A 13,846-nucleotide genomic window follows, 5' to 3' on the forward strand; every position below is an offset into this window, starting at 1 on the left:
CGAATCCTTCTCTTTGACTATTGTCTAGAAAGAAAAAACATCTTCAAACTGGAAGGAGCAGAAATAAAGGCTGACGGAGCAACTACATTTCATGGACAAAAGCAGCAGCAGCCTCTTAAAAAGAATGGAGCCTGAAGCTGAAAAGCCCTGGGTTCAAGGGCAAGCTCGGTGTTTTTCATAACCGTGTGCCTTGGGCAAGTCATCAAGCCTCTTTGGGCTTCAGTTTTCTTACTTGTGAAAGGAGCCCATTTCATTACCTTATCTCTAAGCTACCTTTTAAAGACTCAAGCATTAATACCCCACCCTGCAATGAGTCCCCTTTTGGAAAGCTTATGGACTTTAGGAGTTCCAGAGTCAGATGGAAGAGACAAAGCCTGACCTGGTTTTCTAAATCTTAAGATATTTTATTAATCTCATTATGTTTGACACCTCATGGAAACAAGAACATGGATATCTTCTACCAATTCCAAGGCTTACATTCTGAACAAGGACTATAGGAGTAAGAGGAAAACTCCTTCCCCCATCAGGATATTTTCCAGTTGCCTCCTGGGTTGGCACCGTCTTCTCAGGATAGCAGCTTGAGTTATGATCAGGGAAGGAGTGAGTCTGCCCTGTGACCTTCACCTCTAATTCTGGCATGTTTGACCTGGAAGGTCTCCTTCTTCTAAGTGCTTGGCATCTTGTGACAACTAGCTTGGCATCTTTATACCATGGGAATCATTCATGGCCTTAATATGTTCAGCCTCAAAAGAATAGAAGAATACCAAGATGTGTAGAATCTTCAAGTCAACTAGGGAAAAGGTTTAAAGTTTCCTGAGATGAAGATAAGCAGCTTCTCACCAGGTGGCTGTGTTTGATAGTTAAAGATATTTAAGGCGACAAAGCCTGTTCCACTGCCTCATCCTGCATCACTGGACAAAAATCAGAAGAAGAGTAGTAATCAGTCTCTGACAGCAGACCCTTGCCACTTAAGTGAGGAATCCAGGAGAGCTCTCCTACCCTTATTAAGGCCAACCTCAAAAAGTTTATTTTCAGATCTAAATAACTTTATCTGTGGATGTTTAAAGAACTTGTACTATAGTCTCAAAGTCACAGTTATTAATTTTTGAGGAATCATGAAAGAGATAAATAAGATTGGAGATAGCCATCAGATGGGATGCCAGTAGTGGAAAGTCAGCCTAATATCAATGCCAAAGCATATGCTAAATTAGACTTACTTAAAAAGCAGAGGGTAGTTGGAAGAGACTGTAGAATTTAAAAAAGCATGCCACTGGTACCACGGCCACCATACACATGCACCATACTTGCCTCGTTTCATTTAAGTTTTAATAGATTATGTGGCAGGCAAGCTTCAGGGGCTACTGTACTTAAAAGTATTTCTGTGCTTTCGACAATGTTTTTAAAATGTCATCTGTAAGATCTTTGTGGATAAGATGGTAAAATAAGGGATGTCTGGTAGTATTTCAGTGTACATTTCTAGCTGTTGGTTGATTACCCAATATGAAGGGGGTGACTCTTATTAGAGCTAGTCCTAATCCTTCCAACATTGTCAAAGAGTGGGATAAAAACAGAAAAGAGGGCCGCATGTGGTGGCTTATGCCTGTAATCTCAGCATTTTGGGAGGCCAAGGTGGGCGGATTGGTTGAGCCCAGGAGTTCAAGACCAGCCTGGGAACCATAGGAAGACCACATCTCTACAAAAAAAAAAAAAAAAGTCAGCAGACATTGTGGTGCATGCCTGGAGTCCCAGCTACTCAGGAGGCTGAGGTGGGAGGATTGCTTAAGCCTGGGAGGTCGAGGCTTCAGTGAGCCATTTTCAAGCCACTGTACTCTAACTTGGGTGACAGAGTGAGACCCTGTCTCAAAAAAACAAACCCAACAAAAACCACAAAAGATATGTATATCAAATTTGCCAGTGACCTTAAGCCAGGAAGAATTGCTAATGTCTTCACTGACAGCATCAAATTTAACGTGATTTTTGTCAGACTTTACATTGAGTTAAAAGAAAAAAATATATAAAGTCCTACCGTTTGAGTTCAAGATCAATCACACACATGAAGAATGGGAGAAAAGCAGCGTGGCAGAAATCCACATGCAAATATCTTAGCATTTCAGTTGATCACAAATGTAATGTGACGTATCTTTAAAAATAATCCAGTGCAGTGTTTATTTTCTCCAACCGGAAGTAAAGTATTCAAGCACAAAGCATTTTTTTCTCCCTGTATCTCGTGCTGCTCAAAGACCTGGGAAACTATGTTCAATTTCTCGCCTTTACAATTTTAAGAGAGTTACTGAATAAAACTGTGTATAGAGGAGAGCATCCGGATTGAGAATGATAACCATAACACATTTTTAAATGGGAGTTTCTTGTTACTATTTAACCACAATTTATTGACCATCAATTATGTGGCAGGCACTATCATTGTCCCTGGAAATGCAGGGATACACAAGATATGAGCCTATTGTCAAGGCGCTGATAATCTAGAAGAGGAATCAGACAGGTGTACAAGGTGAGGCATAATGAAACCAATACTGCAGGGTAGGAGCATGAGCCGATGGGAATGGATGGGCAGGTGCAAGTCATTTTGATTGAGAGGCTCAGGAAAACTCGGAGGAAGTGCACTTCAAGAATCATACCTTTCTAAAGTTGAAAGAAACCTTTTTCTTAGGGCATATAAAATCGGGAGGAGGGGGTGGATAATGGCTTCTTCTCAAAGATCCTTTTAACTCCAAATTCTATTTTGTATCTGAAGACTGGTCCTTGTACTACAAGGTCACATAGCTGGTTGCAGCCCTCAAGTTAAAATTCTATGGCCATGTAGTCCTACGGAATTTCATCCCTTTGTTTTTCCTGTGGGCCATTTTTCCCCAATTGCTAAACCTTATTTTGCATGATTTTCTGCTAGAATTCAGCTGGCCAGCCAAATTTAGTATTGCCTCACAATTTGACAGCCACATACTCAATTCCTTTGTCCAGATCACAAAGCCTCTGACTAGAATAGATCCACCCTCAACCCAGAGCAGGTGGCTTACCACTAGGTATGTCCCAGGCTACTTTCCAAAGATCTTTGCCAAGGACAGGATGGATGTGAAAGGACCTCAGGCTTGTGACTGAAGGAAGTAATAAGCTCGACTGGAAATTCTATTACATTAAGAAAAGGCAGCCATGAAAATAAAGCTAAATAATCCTACTGAGCTCAACAAGATAAATGTATATGTATTTTATCCGTGTTGAAAATAGAGGAGGGAGAAAGAATGGAAGACAACTTGTGTAGTTTGTTATTTCTAAAGCATCTACATCTTGTTGTTTGGGAGGGTCCCCAGTAGATTTGCCGACTGGGGCTTCAAGATCAGAATTTGCATTTAGGAAGTTCACTTTCATGGGGTTTATCCATCTGTGTTAAAATGGTAGCTGTTCTTGAAGGTGAGGTGGACTCCCACAGGTAGGTCTCAGCTGTGGCCTTCCATGCTGTCTTCATTAGTTCTGGCTCCCTTGAAACCTTGTGGCCAAGAATCAGGTAAAATCTTAAATTTATTAGGAGAAAAAAAAAAAAGGAGAGTGAAAATTCAGTCAACAGAGCACCTGCTACCACCCAGAACCTCCTAGAATCCACATTCTCTCCACATTTTATAGTCTTCTCCTTATCTACATGATCTCATATTTTCACTATTGGTATAAATGGGATGATTAATACTCTGTGGTGGTCTAATTTTATGTGTCAACTTGGCTAAGCCATGGTGCCCAGATATTTGGCCAAACACCAGGCTGAATGTTGCTGTAAAAATATTTTTTTAAAGATGAGGTTAATATTTAAATCAGTAGACTCTGGGTAAAACAAATTACCCTCTGTAATATGGGTGGGCCTCATTTAATCGGTTGAAGAAATCCTTACTTGAAAACAGAGGAAGTCCCTAGAAGGAGAAGGGAATTCTGCCTTAGATTGCCTTTGTACTCAAGTTGCAACATTAACCCTTCTATGGGTCTCCAGCCTGCCAGGTTACCCTGCAGGTTTTTGGACTTGCCCCAGCCTCCACAATTACGTGAGTCAATTCCTTAGAATCAATCTCTCATGCTCTCTCTCTCTCTCTCTGTCCCCAGATATAATCTCACCTGCTACTTAGCAGAGGAAAACTAGGCTCCAGATGTAAACTCCTTTCACTTTCCACTCCTATACTCAAGCAATCACCTGGGCTTGCATGTGTCCTCACCTTGTACCTTCAAAGCTAAGAGAAGATGACCCATTTTCTATTCTGAGTTGGTCTGTCCACCTTTGCTCTTGATCCGAACCCTTCCCATCTTCCCCCAAACTGAGACCTTGCTTCATCTGTTATCCCCTTTCCAGTACTTACAGCTGTGCATCCACTGCCTTCCCTAATACTTAAAAGCATGCTCGAATATCTCCCATGTTTTACAAAAATAAGCAAAACACCATCTCTTTGAACGCCTTATCTCTCTCCTTTCCTTCACAGCTAAGCTCCTCATGCTAATTTTTCCCACTGTCATCTCCCATTCACTCTTCAACCTGCTACATTCTACCTTTCACCCCTCACCATGCCATTAAAATTTACTCTGCCAAAGGCACCGGTGATCCTTGGTTGTCAAATCCAGGGGTTGCTTTTCAGTCCTGACTTTGCCTGGCCTCTCTGCAGCCTCGGACACTGACCACTCCCTCTTTGGAACTCCCCACTCCCGGATACTATAACTCCATCTCTCCTGGTTTTTCCAAGTGAGAGATTCATACTGTGGTGGCAGAAGAGATCATCTTAGATGGTACAAGGTCTCAACTAGAGCTGCGTATGCTGCGTAAAATTGTACCTTCTATATCTGAGCCTTCAACACTAATAAAACACAAGTTTTATAGTGAGAAACTTGATGCTTTTTTAATTCTCTTCTAATTCTTCTGATTTAAACAAAGAGAAAGTCTCAGTTTCATATTAGTATGTCTTTAACACCTCTCTAACACTTGCTGATCTTCCTTTTCTAAAAACAGAGAGAGAGAGCAGTCTCAGATGTAGAGCCTTCTCTGGCCAATAGTCACCAGCAGGAATGTAGAAAAAGAGGTTTTTGTTTTTCATTTCCATTGGTAGATATTTTAAGATTACTTTCTCTTTATGACAATTGATACTACTTTCTCATTTATTATAGGGATAACATGTTCCCTTTCAAAACTTACAAAACAAAGAGAACCAAATGGAGAAAAAAATCCCAAGAAAATCATAGCACAGGTGACATGAGCCTGGGGTTTGCAAATGCCTGAGTTTTGGGAAACATGGCCTTCCCTGTCAGTGTTTCTCAGGACTCTGGCCTTGGCCTCCTCTCATGCCATACAATCTTCCTGCGATTTCTCATCTAGTCCGATAAATTCAATGATCTCTGATAAAATGTTGACCTCCAGATCTCTATCTGTAGCTCTCTCCTGAACTGTCAATACAGATTTAGCCACCTCTGGGATATCACCATGAGATATCCCACAGGTGTGTCAAATCATTGTCCTCCTTCCCTCCCTGCATTCCCTGTCTCAGTGAATGGCACCAGCCTGTCAACTAAACTGAGCAACTTGGAGCCATCCTTGGAACCTCCCTCTACCTCACCACCACCCAACATCCGGAGTGCCTGAGTCTTTACGCACTGAAGTGAGTCCCCTCTTTTCTCTCCTCTGTGCTGCTGCCTTAAGATAGTCTCATCATCTCTTGGAAGGGTCCACCATGTGCATCCTCTGCTAAGCTTTCAGGGTGCTGTTTTTCTCCACATACAAAAATAAATGGGCCATATGAAGAATGCGTCTAGATCTGAGATCCACAGATGGGCCCCATGGGAGTCTTGAAATTGATTGCAAACCTTTATGTGAGTGGCCATGAATGCATTTCTCTAGGATAAGAGCCCATGACTGTCCAGATCCTCAGAGAGACTTTTAAGGCTAAGTGGGGAGCCCTTTCTCAACAAACAGAACCGTCATGCAGGATTGAGTGAGACGTGGGTTGCACTCAGGATTCTCTAGCCCTAGCCTCAACCAGGCTTTGCTTTGGGAGCTTCTCTCACATCTGCATCGCTCACCCAACAAACACCTACCTTTTGAAGCCCTCAGCCTCTGTATAATGGCACACTGCTTAGATAATAACCTTAGCTGTTTGGGGTGTCTCCCTCTTAGATGTGTAAAGAAGATAATGAGGGAAGATAGATGCTTCTATGAAGGGAAAAATGCAGAGTTAGAATGCCAAAGGCAACTCTTTCAAAATATTCTTCAAAACCCCAGTTAGAGTATTCAGGTCCTTAAGGGAGCCATGAGGAACATATGCATCTGTCCCTCACCATTACAGGGAAGGAGTGTGGGGTTGTGTGTGTATTTGGTCATCTTTATAACAAAAATAAAAACTACCCTTTTTGGAGTTTACTATTGCCAGGTACTGTGCAAAACCACTCTATGATATATGTTCTGTTACTATCCTCATTTACCAGATAAAGATACTGAGATTTGGCATAATTAAATAACTTGCCCTTAGTCCCAAGGCTAGTAAGATATGGAGTTGGAATTCAAGTGCAGATTCTAACCATTTTCTTATGCTAACAAAAGTGTAATCAATTTTTCAAAGTTTATATCTACTCTATCAACTGCAAAACCAAAGTCACAGTTCAATTTGTTCCATGCATTGCAAATATTTTACCCAAGATAGAAAAAAAATACCTACGCTATCATATTCAAAGGCCTGATACCCCACCCACTTGGAAACATTTTAGTCGGACTATGTTTACAAGTTTTGGGGGGTTAGGGGGATATAGATTAAGTCCCTTGCGCCCTTATTGATTAAATGATGGCACAGAGACAAACTTTAAATCATGGACTGTCATGCAAAGGTTTTTGTGAAAGCCTCCAGCATATTGGGAATGCAGGAGGAACTCTGCCATGCCAAAGCTACAGGGATCTTCAGGGGGCAGTCCAGACCCACACCACCTCTCCCAGTCTTATCCCCACTCTCATATCCTGCTAGTGTTCCAGTGACTACTGAGGTTCAGAAAAGAGGCCGGGGTTGGTGTCCATAGAACAGAGCCAGCTTTAATGCCTGGAGGTTTCCAATAATTATGAAGAGAATCCCCCAGGCATCACCAGTCCAACGGGCCAAATCCGAGGGAACTCTAAAGAGAAAGAAGACAGCTGGTCATAGGCATTAGGAAGACATATAAGAAATACAGCTGGCCAGGTGTGGTGGCTCACGCCTGTAATCCCAGCACTTTGGGAGGCCAAGGCAGCTGATCACCTGAGGTAGGGAGTTCAAGACCAGCCTGACCAATATGAAGAAAGCCTGTCTCTACTAAAGATACAAAATTAGTTGGGCGTGGTGGCGCATACCTGTAATCACAGCTACTCAGGAGGCTGAGGCAGGAAAATCGCTTGAACCCGGGAGGTGGAGGTTGCAGTGAGCTGAGAGCATGCCATTGCACTCCAGCCTGGGCAACAAGAGTGAAACTCAGTCAAAAAAAAAAAAAAAAAAAGACAGCCATTACTGGCACAACATAAATGGTAATAATCACTATCATTTATTGAGCACTTACTGGGTGCTAGGTGCTGTTCCAAGGAATTTAATGTTTAATCTGCCAACAAGTATGGAAGAAACCAAATTCATTTCTTTTTCCTCCTAGACACAGAGACTTCATTTCTCAGCCTTCCTTGCCATAAGTGGGTCCCAGGTATTGTGCAAAGTGTATTGCCTTTAGGTCTGATCCATAACCCCTCCCCTCATCCACCCAGCTCTTCTCCAGATGAGCTTCCTCTATCTGGCAGTTAGCAGAATCACAAAATGGAAGGAACATGAACTGAATTTCCATGTGGAAGGTTGCCCATTGAATACTCATTTGGACTATTTTACACATGCAGTCAACCTTTATTATATTAAGCCAGTAAGATTTAAGGGCTCATCTGTTAAAGCAGCTAGAGTCCCTACCTAATTGCACAAGCCCACAAGTAGTGCTATTACTATTGTCATTTTCAAATGAGGCTTTTCAAGCAGAGAGTAGCTTTCCCAAGGCCTCAACGACTAAGTACCAGAGTCAAGATTCAAATCCAAGCCATTTGGTGCCAAAGCCTATGCTGGTAGCCACTAGTTCTCTCCTATAAGGAGTTGTGGGGATGAATGAGATAATGCATACACAGTGTTAGCATAGTGAAGGAAGCATGGCCACTGTTAAATAAAGTCAACTCAGTGTACTTGTTCATGATTTTATGAATGCCGTGAGGTCCTTCATAGACACTTCTTTCAGTCCCATCCTGATGCTCCCTCCCTCAATGTGGGGCACATTTCTGTCACCTGAAGTAAAGGAGCCACAAAAAAATAGGCAAATTTATATTCTAATAAACCCTAACTCACACCTACTATGTGTCTCTGGCCAACTATAGGGAATAAAATATCTGCTACCTTTCTGCTCTGTTTTTCTGTGTGATTATAGCTATATATTGAGGTTTCATGTGCAAGTTGGGGCAATGTATGTATGTGTTGCTTGTCGAATAGGTCTATTTGCACTGTGGTAAAGTTACGGATCTGTCCTGGTCTGGGTTTTTTATCACCAGCTTGAAAGAACCTCTTCATACGTATGTGTATCAGTTTGGAAGTTGGGGGAATAGCTAATATGATAGAAGACAAAACCAAGACTTCAACTGTTCTCAACAGGCTGGAATGATGAGCAAAAGCCAGGAAGAAATTTAATAGAGAAAAACAAATGGCAGAATTTTAGAAGAAAAGGACCTTATAGGTCATTGTCTGGAGCCTCTGATTAAATCCTTGAACTAGATAGATTTCCTCCCTCCTGATTTTTACTATTCTAATCACACCTGTTTCTGACAATCTCTGAGTGTGTGAAGAAATTACCATATCTGTTTAAAAATCTTGTTAAATTCCAATTAAATGAACTGGGATAGCTCAGACTTTTAAACCCCAAGCTTTTAAATCACATATATCAGAAGCAGACTTGTATTTAATCCCGTGTGTGTGATCTGTACTTTGGAAAGTGTTTAGTGAATACACTTCAGTTTTGTTTGTTATTGATTGGTACAGTAGTTCTGGCAGGGAAACCACGGTGAAGCTACAATTTAACTGGTCATTTTATTTATTTCTGTCACCTGAAGAAAAGGAGACACAAAAAATAGGCAAATATGTATTCTAATAAACTTGAAGTCGGGTAAATAGAACAAGTTTATTAGTTTCCTATATGAGAGAAGTGTTCATAGGTTTGATGTCGAATAAAGTTGCTAAAGCTGAATGCTCCTCAAAATGTTCTAATGTTAGCCTAAAAAATTCAAGGTAAACTAGTCCCACTTAAGTACAAGGTAAAAGCAAAGGGTTAGACTGAACAAAGAGTGGTAATATCATCACTAATAATTACAACAATCTTTCTTTTTTATTTCAATAGCTTTTGGGATACAAGTGGTTTTGGTTATGTGGATGAATTGTATAGTGGTAAGTCTGATGCTTTAATGCACCCACCACCTGGGTAGCGTACATTGTACCCAATAAAACAATCTTTCTTAAATTGCAAAAGACATCAGAGTCACTTTGAGTGCTTATCAAGATGCAGATTCCTGAGTCCTGTCCCAAGACTATTAACCCAGAATCGCTGTGGACAGGGCCTAGCCTGTATTTTAACAAGGTCCTAACATTTATTTTATGCATACATGAACCTCTGGACTAGAAAGAAAATATCTAGATATTCCTATTTCCTTACAGAAATAGAGAATTCATGATTTAAAACAATAGTTTATGCTCTGCTAGTAATAGTTTACGCTGATCTGGTTTTATTAAAGATTTGTATTTTTATGCAAAAGTGTAACAGAGCAGAAAAGCATGCTATTCAACACTCTGTAGAAAGCCTAGTGGTTTGGATTATAAATCCATAACCAAGTCACCTCCCATTTCCTCAGTGGCAGGGCACTAATGGCAATCAAGTAACTGGAAGCTAAAAAGCATCCACCATTGCCGGGTTGTAAGCCCAACCTCTTGTCATAGTAAAGACTGCAGTGAGAATGACCAAGTCAAAATAGAAAGTCCATATCCTTCCCATTTATTTTAATTGTAGTTCAGTGAATGTTTTCATAGGTCCTTATCCGCTCCCCTGCTCAATATTGTCTGTGTGCCGTTATGAGTCCTCGCTACACTGAACTCAACTCCTCTTGTGTCCTTTTCAATCTGCTCTGAAGGCTAGTTTTTGCCCTGGGCCTGGCAAGTCCTGGGCAGGTCTTAAGATTTGTCTTGTCCTATTAGTCATGAGAGTAAGTTTCTTCTCATAGTTAATATGTCCAGTCCCAGATAATGCTTAATCCCATCTGAAGCTTTGCTGCTCCCTCAACTCTGTACTGCCTGCCGAACAGGACTGGGGCAGATGGCTGCTTTTCTTTCTCTACTGGCTCCTTAACTACTTGCTAGCTGCTATTTCTGGCCCTGATGAGGATGGATAAAGGAATTCAGGAAAGGGTACAGTTTCTGGCTGCTGTGCAGTTGGTGGCCTCTGGCCTTGCAGAATTTCCAAGTGCACTCTTCACTCAAGCTTTATCTCTGTGGTTTCTCTGAGATGGCCCTCAAGAGCCTCCCAATGGTGTTATAGTAGACCAGGTGCTGACTCCCCACAATGGCTGTGTCAGCTTCCAACACTCAGGCTCTCCACTGCAAGGGTATACCCCTCTGCTGGTTCAGTTCATCCCACCAGGCAGAGCTTGTGGGCCAGATCCCTTTGCAGATGACTCTGGGTCATCTCCATCCAGCATATCACACATATGGTCCACCAGGAAACATCATTGCTCTACAGGTACACGTGCAAGCGCACATTGCTCCCAGGGCAGTTCTCTGTGTCTCTGTCTCTGCCTCTCTCTCTCTCTGCTCTGAAACTTCAAGCCTTTTTCCTTTATATTTTCAAGCAAGTATTGGATACTAGTTCCTAATATTCCCTAAGAGACATGTCAGGCTCTCTGAGTGATCCCAGCAATGCCTGCTGATTTGAGAGGAGAGCAAAGCATCTGTATTAGTTTGTTTTCACACTGCTAATAAAGACACACCCAAAACTGGTAACAAAAAGAAGTTTAATTGGACTTACAGTTCCACATGGCTGGGGAGGCCTCAGAATCATGGTGGGAGGCAAAAGGCACTTCTTACATGGTGACGGCAACAGAAAATGAGGAAGAAGCAAAAGCAGAAACCCCTGATAAACCCGTCAGATCTTGTGAGACTTATTCACTATCATGAGAATAGCACAGAGACGACTGGCCCCCATGATTTAATTACCTCCCTCTCGATCCCTCCTACAGCACATAGGAATTCTGGGAGATAAAATTCAAGTTGAGATTTGGATAGGGACACAGCCAAACCATATCATTCCGCACTTGGCCCCTCCCAAATCTTATGTCCTCACATTTCAAAACCAATCATGCCTTCCCAACAGTCCCCCAAAGTCTTAACTCATTTCAGCATTAACCCAAAAGTCCACAGTCCAAAGTCTCATCTGAGACAAGGCAAGTCCCTTCCGCCTATGAGCCTGTAAAATCAAAAGCAAGCTAATTACTTCCTAGATACAATGGGGGTACAGGTATTGGGTAAATACAGCCTTTCCAAACAGGAGAAATTGGCCAAAACAGAGGGGTTACAGGGCCCGTGCAAGTCTGAAATCCAGCGGGGCAATCAAATTTTAAAGCTCCAAAATGATCTCCTTTGACTCCACATCTCACATCCAGGCAACACTGATACAAGAGGTGGGTTACCATGGTCTTAGGCAGCTCTGCCCCTTTGGCTTTGTAGGATACAGCCTCCCTCTCAGCTGCCTTTATGGGCTGGCATTGAGTGCCTGCAGCTTTTCTAGGTGCACCATGCAAGCTGTTGGTGCATCTACTATTCTGGGGTCTGGAGAACAGTGGCCTCTTCTCACAGCTCCACTAGGTGGTGCCCCAGTAGCAACTCTGTGTGGGGGCTCCAACCCCATGTTTCCCTTCTGCACTGTCCTAGCAGAGGTTCTCTATGAGGGCTCTGCCCCTGCAACAAACTTTCACTTAGGCATCCAGGCATTTCCATGCATCTTCTGAAATCTAGGTTCCCAAACCTCAACTCTTTTTTTTTTTTTTTTTTTTTTTGATAGAGTTTCACTCTTGTTGCTCAGGCTGGAGGGCAGTGGCGTGATCTTGGCTCACTGCAACCTCTGCCACCCAGGTTCAAGTGATTCTCCTGCCTCCGCCTCCCGAGTAACTGGGATTACAGGTATGCACCACCATGCCCAGCTAATTTTATATTTTTAGTAGAGACAGAGTTTTGCCATGTTTGTCAGGCTGGTCTTGACTCCTGACCTCAGCTGATCCTCCTGCCTCAGCCTCCCAAAGTGCTGGCATTACAGGCATGAGCCACTGCGCCTGGCCCAAATCTCAATTATTGACTTCTGTGCACCCACAGGCTCAACACCACATGGAAGCTGCCAAGGCTTGGAGCTTCCACCTTCTGAGGCCACAGCCCAAGCTGTATGTTGGCCCCTTTCAGCCACGGCTGAAGCAGCTGGGACACAGGGCACCAAGTCCCTAGGCTGCACACAGCACAGGCACCCTAGGTCCGGCCCACGAAACCATTATTTTGCTCCTGGGCCTCTGGGCCTATGATGGGAAGGGCTGCTGTGAAGGTCTGACATGGTCTAGAGACATTTTCCCCATGGTCTTGGGCATTAACATGAGGCTCCTTGCTACTTATGCAAATTTCTGCAGCCTGCTTGAATTTCTCCCCAGAAAATGGGTTTTTCTTTTTTATCACTTAGGCTGCAAATTTTCTGAACTTTTATGCTCTGCTTCCCTTACAAAACTGAATGCCTTTAACAGTACCCAAGTCACCTCTTGAATGCTTTGCTGCTTAGAAATTTCTTCTGCCAGATACCCTAAATCATCTTTCTCAAGTTCAAAATTCCACAAATCTCTAGGGCAGGGGCAAAATGCTCTAGCTTTAGCAGTCTCTTTGCTAAAACATAACAAGAGTCACCTTTACTCCAGTTACCCAGAAGTTCCTCACTCCATCTGAGACCACCTCAGCCTGGATCTTATTGTCCATATCACTATCAGCATTTTGGGCAAAGCCATTCAGCAAGTCTCTAGGAAATTCCCAAACTTTCCCACGTTTTCCTGTCTTCCTCTGAGCCCTCCAAACTGTTCCAACCTCTGCCTGTTACCTAGTTCCAAAGTCCCTTCCACATTTTCGGGTATCTTTTCAGCAGTGTCCCACTCTACTGGTACCAACTTACCATATTAGTCCGTTTTCACCCTGCTGATAAAGACATATCCAAAACTGGTAACAAAAAGGTTTAATTGGACTTACAGTTCCACATGGCTGGGGAGGCCTCAGAATCATGGCGGGAAGTGAAAGGCACTTCTTACATGGTGGTAGCAAGAGTAAATGAGGAAGAAGCAAAAGTGGAAACCCCTGATAAACCCATCAGATCTCGTGAGACTTATTCACTATCATGAGAGTAGCACAGGAAAGGCTGGCCCCATGATTTAATTACCTCCCCCTGGGTCCCTCCCACAACACGTGGGAATTCTGGGAGACACAATTCAAGTTGAGATTTGGTGGGGACACAGCCAGACCATATCAGTACCAAAACTCTGTAAGCGTATGGATGACTCCTTCCATGGGACAATGGCAAGTGATGGACTAACTGCAGCAACACTGGTTTCTTAAGCTCGTGAGGTATTTTGCATGTGGTTCAACACCTTCTAGTATATGGGGGACATGACATCTATTCCATTGTTGTCTATCTTTAGGGATTTGGTGGAAACAGTAGACCTCGGGAAGACTGGTATTAAACATCCTATTACATGTGTACATTCATAGACATGCCACTGTGT

At 42.7% G+C, this 13,846-nt stretch overlaps 1 long non-coding RNA gene across 2 annotated transcripts; it reads right to left on the reverse strand.

Annotated features, from left to right (window-relative positions):
- Positions 1 to 387: 387 nt before the first annotated feature.
- On the reverse strand, positions 388 to 13,497 carry LOC134736963 (uncharacterized). Of its 2 annotated transcripts, XR_010121468.1 has the most exons (4): positions 13,317 to 13,497; positions 11,074 to 11,127; positions 7,346 to 7,443; positions 388 to 3,524 (listed from the first exon to the last, which is right to left on the reverse strand). It is a non-coding gene; the product is annotated as an uncharacterized lncRNA (long non-coding RNA). The 2 variants fall into 2 exon arrangements; XR_010121469.1 differs by lacking the exon at positions 11,074 to 11,127.
- Positions 13,498 to 13,846: the final 349 nt, after the last annotated feature.

The sequence above is a fragment of the Symphalangus syndactylus genome, chromosome 6 (genome assembly GCF_028878055.3).
Source record: "Symphalangus syndactylus isolate Jambi chromosome 6, NHGRI_mSymSyn1-v2.1_pri, whole genome shotgun sequence".
NCBI lineage: Eukaryota > Metazoa > Chordata > Mammalia > Primates > Hylobatidae > Symphalangus > Symphalangus syndactylus.